Raw genomic sequence first — 10,123 nt, forward strand, 5'->3', positions numbered from 1 at the left:
TTGGAGGACTGGCCCGCGGGGGGTTTGAACAATTGTATTTAACAGTAAACTAGCTCAATAATGCAACCTTGGGTTGGTTCTCCCTCCTTGGCTTCTTTATCCCCTTTGTCCTTCACTCCTGCTCCCTAGGATTTGACTCCCTATTACAGTGGCAGAGCAAAGCCCTTCGCTCAGGCTCTGCTCTTTTGGGGACCCGGGCTTAGACAACCTGAATCTGAAAGCCCAGATAGAGGTGACAGAGGGGCTCAAAGGTTTCTTCGGGTACTTGGTTTTCCTCCATGTTTTGCCTGTGTTAGCTGAATTCGCCAGCAGGCTCTCTCCTGATGGTACTAAGATGTTTCCAGGAGCCTCAGCAACTGATGTGCCCAGGTTCACATTTCACAGAAAAGAGTCCTAGCCCCAGTATCTCAAACAATTGATAGTTATTAACTCTGATTGACCTAATTAGGTCAGCGACCATCCCTGAACCCATCACAGTGGTCAGGAGAATGCTATGTTCTAGCTGTCTTCAGCTTACATGTTAGGACCCAAAGGGAAAAGATGGTTGGAGAGGGGGAGAGGGGTGGGTGCTCAAACAGCACCCAGGAGGGGTTGTCTAAAGTAGCAACAAATTCTCAGCACGGACAAAGCTGAGGTAGAAGAAACCAATCTTCCTGGGGCCCCAGCAGAATTTTGTTAGGTTTTCTAGAAACCAAAAGCTTTTGGCTTGTACCCTGCCACGGAATTATTCCCTTTTCTTTTGTGCCAAGGTGGGTAGAAATACTGGTGGGTCTATAGACAAGATCTATTTCCTCCCTAAAAGACAAAGTATTTCACCTTCAGAATAATGGAACAATGGAAGACTACTCCGTTGAGTGATCAAAGCAATTGAACATAGATTGACAGGGCAATTCTTATGTGCCAAGCGCTGTACTAGGGTACAGAACTAAATAAAATATGTTCCAAACAGAATTCCAACAATATCATTCCCTACTGAAAAATCACGTAACATCTTCTCATCTATGAAAGGCAAAATTCTCAATATCCCAACCCAAGGCCCTCAGTAATCTGGCTTCTGCCTATCCAGCCTCTTCTCTAGAGTCTCAATACCCTTCCCCTTTCTCAAATAGTCTGTCTTCTTTCATTGGATCAGGCAACTACAGAGCAAAGCCATCAATCAGTCAATATTGATTGACTGCAAGGCCCTACAGAGCTCATGTGCGAAGACATAAAAAAGCCTGGAAACAATCTAACATAGGAGACAGGACACAAACACATGGAAAGTAAGATAACCTAAGAATTAAGTAGCAATCTAAAACACCAAGGCATGAGGCTCTGAGAGATATTTTGAAGATGGAAATGCCAGAGTTGGGGACACTGTATAGGAGAGAAGAGAGTGTTGATAATACTCGTGTATAGTTTACAAGCAATTTCACGTACTTTCTTACTTGAACTGAATCAAATTTCCGTTGAATAGAAGAAGTAAAGAAGAAGGGAAAGGAGGAGTGGAGAAGAGAAGGGGAGAGGCCAGGAGAGGAGGAGGAAGGGGAGGAAGAGGAAGGGAGGGAGGAAGGAAGACAATGTTAACATCTGTGTAGGGTTTTACAGTTCACCAAGCAATTTCACAGGCATGATCTCATTAGATCCTCACACAGCTCAGAGGGAGTTTTTGCTTCTCTTCATTACATGAGGGCTGAGACTCGGTGCAGCTATACCCAGCTCATACTTGGCAGAGTGGGACTTAAACACAAACTCGCTCATTTCAAGTTCCTAATTTTTCTACATTGTTCAACTACAGCGGAGGTAGTGAAGAAATGGGAGCCATGCTGGGTACATCCTATGTCAGCACATGAATGTAAAAAGTCAGAAGGGAATATTTCAAGTAGTTACCAGTAAACAGTGTGATGTGTGGCAGAAAGATCAAGGAGAAAGACAATTGAGTAAAGATCACTAGAACTGGTTTTTTTTTCTTAAACCATTGATAACCTTTGAATCAGGCCCAATGCTAAAAAGTCAAACAATAGATAAGAAATCAAGGTCTACAAAAAGATGGAAGACCTGTACTCTGAAAACTGTAAAACACTGATGAACATAATTGAGGATGACCCAAAGAAATGGAAAGACGTTCCATGTTCATGGATTGCAAGAATACTGTTAAATGTCTATACTACCCAAAGCAATCTACACATCTAATGCAATCCCTATCAAAATACCAACAGCATTTTTCACAGAACTAGAACAAACAATCCTAAAATTTGTATGGAGCCACAAAAGACCCCAACTAGCCAAAGCAACCTTGTAGAAGAAAAGCAAAGCTGGAGGCATCATAGTTCCAGACTTCAAGTTATATTACAAAGCTGTAGTAATCAAAACAGTATGGTACTGGCACACAGATCAGTGGAACAGAATAGAAAATCCAGAAATAAACCCACAATTATATGGTCAATTAATCTTCGATGAAACAGGAAAGAATATCTGATGGAAAAAAGACGCTCTCTTCAATAAATGGTGTTGGGAAAACTGGACAGCCACATGCAGAAGAATGAAACTGGATCATTTTCATACACCATACACAAAAATAAATTCAAAATGATTAAAGACCTAAAATGAGACCTGAAACCATAAAAATTCTAGAAGAGAACACAGGCAGTAATTTCTCTGCCATTATGTGTAGCAAGGAAGACACAAGCAAACGTAAACTGTTGGGATGACATCAAAATAAAAAGCTTCTGCCCAGTGAAGGAAACAATCAACAAAACTAAAAGCAGCCTAAGCAACGGGAGAAGATATTTGCAAATGACATATCTGATAAAGGGTTAGTATCCAAAATATATAAAGAACTTATAAAATTTAACACCCAAAAAACAAATAATCCAATTAAAAATGGGCAGAAGACACGAACAGACATTTTTCCAAAGAAGACATACAGATGGCCAACAGGCACATGAAAAGAGGCTCATCGTCACTTATCATTGGGGAAATACAAATCAAAACTACAATGAGCTATCCACTCACACCTGTCAGAATGGCTACAATCAACAACACAAGAAACAACAGGTGTTGGCAAGGATGTGGAGGAAAAGGAAGCCTTGGGGCGCCTGGGTGGCTCAGTTGGTTAAGCATCTGCCTTCGGCTCAAGTCATGATCCCAGCGTCCTGATATTGAGTCCTGCACCAGGCTCCTTGTTCAACGGGAAGTCTGCTTCTCCCTCTGCCGCTGTTCCCCTGCTTGTTCACATGTTCTCTGTCTCTGTCTCTCTTTCTCTCTGATAAATGAATAAATAAAATTTTTAAAAAAAGGAGCAGGGGGAGGGGCAGAGGGAGAAGGAGAAGCAGACTCCCTGCTGAGCAAGGAGCTCATGGGGTTGGATCCTGGAACTCTGGGACCATGACCTGAGCTCTGGGATCATGATCTGCACCAAAGGCAGATGCTTGACTGACTGAGCCACCCAGACACCCTGGGCAAGTTCTAGAATGAAATTTAAGATCAGAATCATGCTCAGCAACATTTTGGCATAAAGTATGCAAGATGCTCACATGAATTAAAGAGAAACACATAAAGATCTCTCATAGAAATGTGGAGAAAAGGCATGGCTAGAAAATTCACTGAAAGTGTAATGCAAAGAGCTGAGAAATAGGTGAAAACATGTTCATCCTACATACCATCAAAGAACTGTAAATTAAAACAACAAAGAGATGCCATTTTATTTATCAAATAGCCAAGAATAAAGAAAATATCTTCGTGGTCAATGCCGGCTAGGATGTAGTGAGACAGACATGATTGCACACTGGGAGTGTAAAATAGTATAATCTTTCTGAAAATTGGGTTGTCATTATGTATCAAGAGCCTTAGGGATGCCTGGGTGGCTCAGTCGGTTAAGCGTCTGCCTTCGGCTCAGGTTGAGATCTCAGGGTCCTGGGATCAAGCCCCACATTGGGCTCCCTGCTCAGCACGGAGTCTGCTTCTCTTCGGCCTCCCATGCCGCTTGGTTGTGCTTTCCCCTGCCCCTCTCTCTGACAAATAAATAAATAAAATCTTTTTAAATAATCCTTAAAAAATATCCCTTCTCTTTGATCCAGTAAATACACTGATGGAACAATCCCCAAAAAGAATCAGAGATGTAGTTAAAGATTTATATATAAAATGCGTGCACTGATAGATGAATGAAAAAGTAGATATGGCATACACTCCCAATATTAGTCATAAAAAAGAATGAAGTCTTGCCATTGGTGACAACATGGATGGACCTAGAGGGTACTGGGCTAAGTGAAATAAATCAGAGAAAGACAAATACCATATGATGTCACTTCTATATGGAATCTAAAACACACAAAAAAATGAACAAACAAACCAAGCAGACTCTTAAATACAGAGAACGAATGGGTGCTTGCCAGAGGGGAGAGGGGAGTGAAATGGTGAAGGGGATTAAGAGGTACAAACATCCAGTTATAAAATAAATAAGTCAGAGGGATGAAGAGTACAGCAAGGGGAATATAGTCAATGATGTAATAACATTCTATGGTGACAGATGGTGACTACACTTATCCTGGTGAGAACTGAGTAATGTATACACAACTGTCAAATCACTACGTCTACACCTGAAACTAATATGACATTGTAGGTCAACTACACTTCAGTAATAAATTAAAAATATTTTTTTACCTTTGTTAAATATGATTGTTTTTATACAGAAAAGCTGTCAAGAACCCAAATGCTGAACAATGATCAAATTATTCTGAATCAGAGAATGCAGTCCTTAAAAATGATAATTATAACAATGTTTAGGGTCAGGGGAAAATAGAAACAACATAATGCTGAGTGCACTGCAGGATACAGATCTGTAAATGCAGTAGAAACTCACGCAGGAAGAATCAGAGCCGGGTGCTTACCGTGGTTATCACTGCATGGTGACATGCAAGGTGATGGCTATTTTCCTTATTTCTGTTTCCCAAATTTTCTACAATGAGCATTTCCAGGTGTTTGTTTGTTTGATTAAGTAGGCTCCACAACCAGCATGGAGCCCAATGCAGGACTTGAACTCATGACCCTGAGATCAAGACCTGAGCCGAGGTCAAGTGTAGGATGCTTAACCAAATGAGCCAGCCAGACACTCCTCCAGGTTTTGTAGAAAGAAAGACTAGATATATTCAGACTGGGTAAAATTTTATTTTGTTTTTTTAAGGATCAAGTTCAGGTTTCCTTAAAAGATGCTAAATTAGAGTTTTTGATGAAAGTATGTTCAGCTGTAAGTCATGGAGCATTTCATGTGGCTTAAAAAGTAGACTAGAGGGGCACCTGGGTGGCTCAGTCGGTTAAGCGTCTGCCTTTGGCTCAGGTCCTTATCCCAGGGTCCTGGGATCCAGCCCCACAACAGGCTCCCTACTCAGCAGGAGCCTGCTTCTCCGTCTCCCTGCCACTCCCCCGGCTTGCACTTTCTTCTGCATCAAAAAAAATAAATAAAATCTTTAAAAAAAAAAGTGGGGCGCCTGGGTGGCACAGCGGTTGAGGNAACAGGCTCCCTACTCAGCAGGAGCCTGCTTCTCCGTCTCCCTGCCACTCCCCCGGCTTGCACTTTCTCTGCGTCAAAAAAAATAAATCTTTAAAAAAAAAAAGTGGGGCGCCTGGGTGGCACAGCGGTTGAGGGTCTGCCTTTGGCTTAGGGCGTGATCCTGGCGTTATGGGATCGAGCCCCACATCAGGCTCCTCTGCTATGAGCCTGTCTTCCTCTCCCACTCCCCCTGCTTGTGTTCCCTCTCTCGCTGGCTGTCTCTATCTCTGTCAAATAAACAAAAAAATCTTTAAAAAAATAAAAAGTAAACTAGAGCTAGGTAGTCACTAGCTTTGGTCAGAGCCTTTTTTTTAAGATTTTATTTATTTATTTGACAGAGAGACAGCCAGCGAGAGGGGGAACACAAGCAGGGGGAGTGGGAGAGGAAGAAGCAGGCTCCCAGAGGATGAGCCTGATGTGGGGCTCGATCCCAGAACGGTGGGATCACGCCCTGAGCCGAGGGCAGACGCTTAACGACTGAGCCACCCAGGCACCCCTGGTCAGAACCTTTATCTCTGTGATTTTCTTGCATCCTCTTCATGGTGATAAAAAGGCAGCTGCAGCTCCTGCCATCAAATTCACGTTAAGGCAGAAAAAAAGGTGGAAGTTTCCCAGTGGTGATTTTTTTAAATGACCCCAAATTCATTGACATTCCTCCCTTTAGAAGTGTGTGTGTGGGTGGGGGGGTGTCTCTGTACTTTCCTCTTGACTCTAGACAGGCTTATGATTACTTCGAGTAACGGCTATGGTAGAAGTGGTGCTTTGTGACTTCCAAGGCTCGGTCAATAAAAGGCCATGCACCTTCCACGTGCCTCTCTTAGAATGCTTGCTCTTCAGAAACTCCCTCTTGGGATGCCTCCTCTCAGAACCAGCTGCCCTGCTGTGAGAAGCCCAAGCCACAGGGAGAGTTCAGAGGCATGTGTAGGTGCTCCAATCAACAGTGCCAACTGAGCCCAGCCTTTGGGTCACCCCAGCCCAGGTGCTAGACAGATGAAGTGAAGAAGCCTTCAGATTCATGCAGTTCAATTCAGGAGCTGCTGGCCACCTGTGGTTATTTCAATTTACATTTAATTCAAATTAAATGAAAACATGAGTTCCTCAGTCCCCCTGGCCACATTTCGAGGGCTCGATAGCTACATGTGACTCGTGGCTATCGTATTGGACAACATAGATAGAGCATGTTTCTATCACCGCACAAAGTTCTATTAGACAAATCTGCTCCAGATGATTCTTGAGTATTTGAGTCTCCTTGGCTGAAGGTCCAGATGTTGTGGAGCACAGAAAAGCCCTCTGTTTCCTGTACCCTGTCTGAATTCCTGACCTCTAGGGTCCCAGAACATAATAAAATGGTGTGTTCGATGCTACTATGTTTTGGATAGTTTGTTATGTAGCAATAGTAACTGGAATAACTTCCTTTGATAAGATGGTTTCTCAGAAGCCGTCCCAGCTGACCTCTGTTGACGTCACATTGGCAGAACAGTGTCACAATGCCACCCCTGCCGCAGTGAAGGCTGGGAAAACATGTAGCTGGCTCTTACAGCTTCGTGCGTTCATGGGTGCGTGAGTGTAGTCTCTCTCTCAAATACAGTATATATTGCTGGATCATGTATCTGTTTTGTAAACTAGAATTGAGTGTATGTAATTCTATTTAAGTAGAGCTGCATAGCAGATGCATTCTATGCTCTAAGTTCATGTATCATGACAATAGAGCACTTTGCATTTTTCTTAACATAGTGTACAAGAGGTGAAATCTAGAATTCATATAAAGCATTCTAATATTATTAATCAATGTTAATCAATTAATGTTCTTTGTATGTAGACTATCGTGAACACTGTATCACTCCCAGAATCTGCAGCTATAATCTCTGGCTGAGATCAAAATCCTCATCCTTGGCGAGGGGAAAGAAATTCAAAGATTTGGTTTGGATTTTTGTTCATCAAGATAATAGGGAGTATGCACGTTCTAAGGACATAATCTCCTATCGGACCAATTCCTTCAGTGGGATTGCTTGTTGCAAAGATAAGTGAGTTTGTTCAGTGTTATCTAGTTATCTTTGGATTACAGATGTCTGTGTACCCATCTTTTGGAGAGAATGTATGGCCCTCCTCCACTAACCCATGTGAGAAGCCACTGGAAACCACACTGAGGTTTCTTCAGTCATAAGTGTGTGACTTCCTTTGAAAAATGTTTAGGAAAGAATTGGTTTACTTGGTTTTTAATAACTCAATGATTAGTTTATAATTGCTCCTTACCAACAATTTTTTTAAAGATTTTTTTTTATTTATTTGACAGAGAGAGACAGCCAGCAAGAGAGGGAACACAAGCAGGGGGAGTGGGAGAGGAAGAAGCAGGCTCACAGCAGAGGAGCCTGATGTGGGGCTCGATCCCATAACGCCGGGATCACGCCCTGAGCCGAAGGCAGACGCCCAACGACTGCGATACCCAGGCGCCCCTCCTTACCAACAATTTTAAAATGTGCATCATTCAGGTGGCATGACTGCCCACAAGAAATGAGTGATAATAACGATAAAAACATTATGCTTGTACATTGTCTTACTTTGAAGTAAAGATACAAGGCTGAAAAAAAAAAAGATAGAAGGCTGATTCTCTAGAAGTGAAACAAGCCTTAGTAAGCACACATCAGGTGGTGGTAACTCTCTTGTAATCCTCAGGTTACAAACTAACAGAATGAGAATTCGAAGGTTTAGCTTCAGGACACGTCTCTCAGAAAGCCAGGTGTGAGTGTGTGTGTGCTTACATGTGTGAATGAAGTAATAATTCAGAGCACTTTCAAGAACTGATGATGATATTGGACCATACTTGTTTACCAAACAATCATTACCTTCAGTGTGAGACGCTGCTCTAGGAATTGTGTGGAACGCGAGGGAGGGAAAGGCAAAGGCTGTGATTTTCGGTGACTCTTACTTGCCCACAGAGAGGAATTCCAATTGTTGTGATACCACCCAGAGCCTCAAATCAAATGCTTCTTTTTTTTCTCCATACGTCAAAACAATCATTTGGCAGTCCATTCCCCTGTGCAATTTCAAAGTAAATATGAAATAATAATAAGCCATAAGAGGGGGCCTTTAAAGTGTAAAATTGGGTAAAGGGAATTTTGTCCCTTCTGACTTGGAAGGGTATCAATCTGGTTTCCCCTGTATTTGCAATCTGTATCTTTAAAACAACTGCATTCTTTACTTTAGGGGCATTGAGTTTTAAATGTGGAATTTTTTACTTGAAAGAGATGTTAGAGATTATGTAATTCAACCCTTTTTATAGGTGAGAGAACTGAAGGTTGATAGAAATGGATAAAATTTAGATCTCCTAATACCTGCCCTTCAGTACTTTCTTTGCCCAGTATGCCATGGGGCCTCAATGTGTGTGTTTATATTTGTTTCAAAAGGTTCTCATACCCTTGGACTAAGCTGCAATAACTCATACATTTTTGACATCTAAATTTTTTATTTAAAAATTTGATTTTCTGCTATCACTAATTAATCAGAACCTATCAGATGACTGCTCTTGAATTTTAAGCCAGGGATTATAGATTGCGGACATTCAGAAAAGAGAATTTGTGCTTTCCCTTTGAGAATTCTTGAAAAGTATAGATAAGGTTGACAAAATTACAATTCATCTATCTTTGGTTAGACATTTTAATCTCAGCGAAGCCTAATATGCTCCTCTAATTATGGTGATATATTTTCCAAATTACAAATCAAGACACGTGGCCCGACACACGGTCCTGCAATTCTGGGTGTTTGGTACAGTAATATTATTTGCCTAATGGTAAGAGAAATTATGCCCTGCAGCACATGAAAAATGAAGTGTTTCTCTTGATACGCCATTCCCAAAATACCCTATCTTGCTTCTTGTAATTTCTGTGCTCACCTAATTATAAAATTAAAAATAACTCATTTTTTATAACAAATGGAAGTTCATTATAGAAAACAAAAAAGTACAACTGAGCAAAAAGTAGAAAACACTGAAATAATAATATATTTTGATGCAGAGAAACATTTAATTTAAAATGTTTCCAAAAAATAAAACAAAACACTTCACACTTTCTCAATCAAATCCCACTTTTCCCTGTTACAAAAAATCCAAAGACTAAAAAATCAGAAGTTAAAGGTTCATTGAGTAAAACTTGTATAGTTCTTAAAACACGCCACCCGAGGTTAAGGAATACGTACAATAAACATGAAATGGGCCACCTGACCACTCCCACCCTCAACCCATCCCACAAACCAATCTTCCCTCCCTCTCCCACACACATTGGGGACTCTAGAAATATCCTCTATCGATCCGGTTCCTTCTAAAGGGGAACGGGGGCGGAGGCACGAGGGCATGAGAGTCCGGGCGGAGAAAAAGGCTACAATCGGATTTTACATCCATAAAGCCCAAAGCCTCTAGGCCTAGCACCTAAAGCGGGTGTGCGTGCAGGGAGCACAGCTGGTCTACACAGCCGGCTCCGCCAACACCCCACTCCGCGGGGAGTTGCGCTTTAACTTCCTTATAGCAGGTTGAGAGCGCAGGCCCCACAGTTTTAAGAGGAAGGCGGAGCCCCAACTGGTGTTTTTCCAGGAAGCACTTCTTGA

The 10,123-nt window shown here is 41.8% G+C and overlaps 1 long non-coding RNA gene across 1 annotated transcript; it reads left to right on the top strand.

The window, feature by feature from the left end:
• The first annotated feature begins 7,038 nt into the window (after positions 1–7,038).
• Positions 7,039–7,852, top strand: LOC109490669. Its single transcript, XR_004619437.1, has 3 exons — positions 7,039–7,083; positions 7,347–7,551; positions 7,821–7,852. It is a non-coding gene; the product is annotated as an uncharacterized LOC109490669 (long non-coding RNA).
• Positions 7,853–10,123: the final 2,271 nt, after the last annotated feature.

Source organism: Ailuropoda melanoleuca, chromosome 13, assembly GCF_002007445.2.
Source record: "Ailuropoda melanoleuca isolate Jingjing chromosome 13, ASM200744v2, whole genome shotgun sequence".
In the NCBI taxonomy this organism is placed as follows: Eukaryota; Metazoa; Chordata; class Mammalia; order Carnivora; family Ursidae; genus Ailuropoda; species Ailuropoda melanoleuca.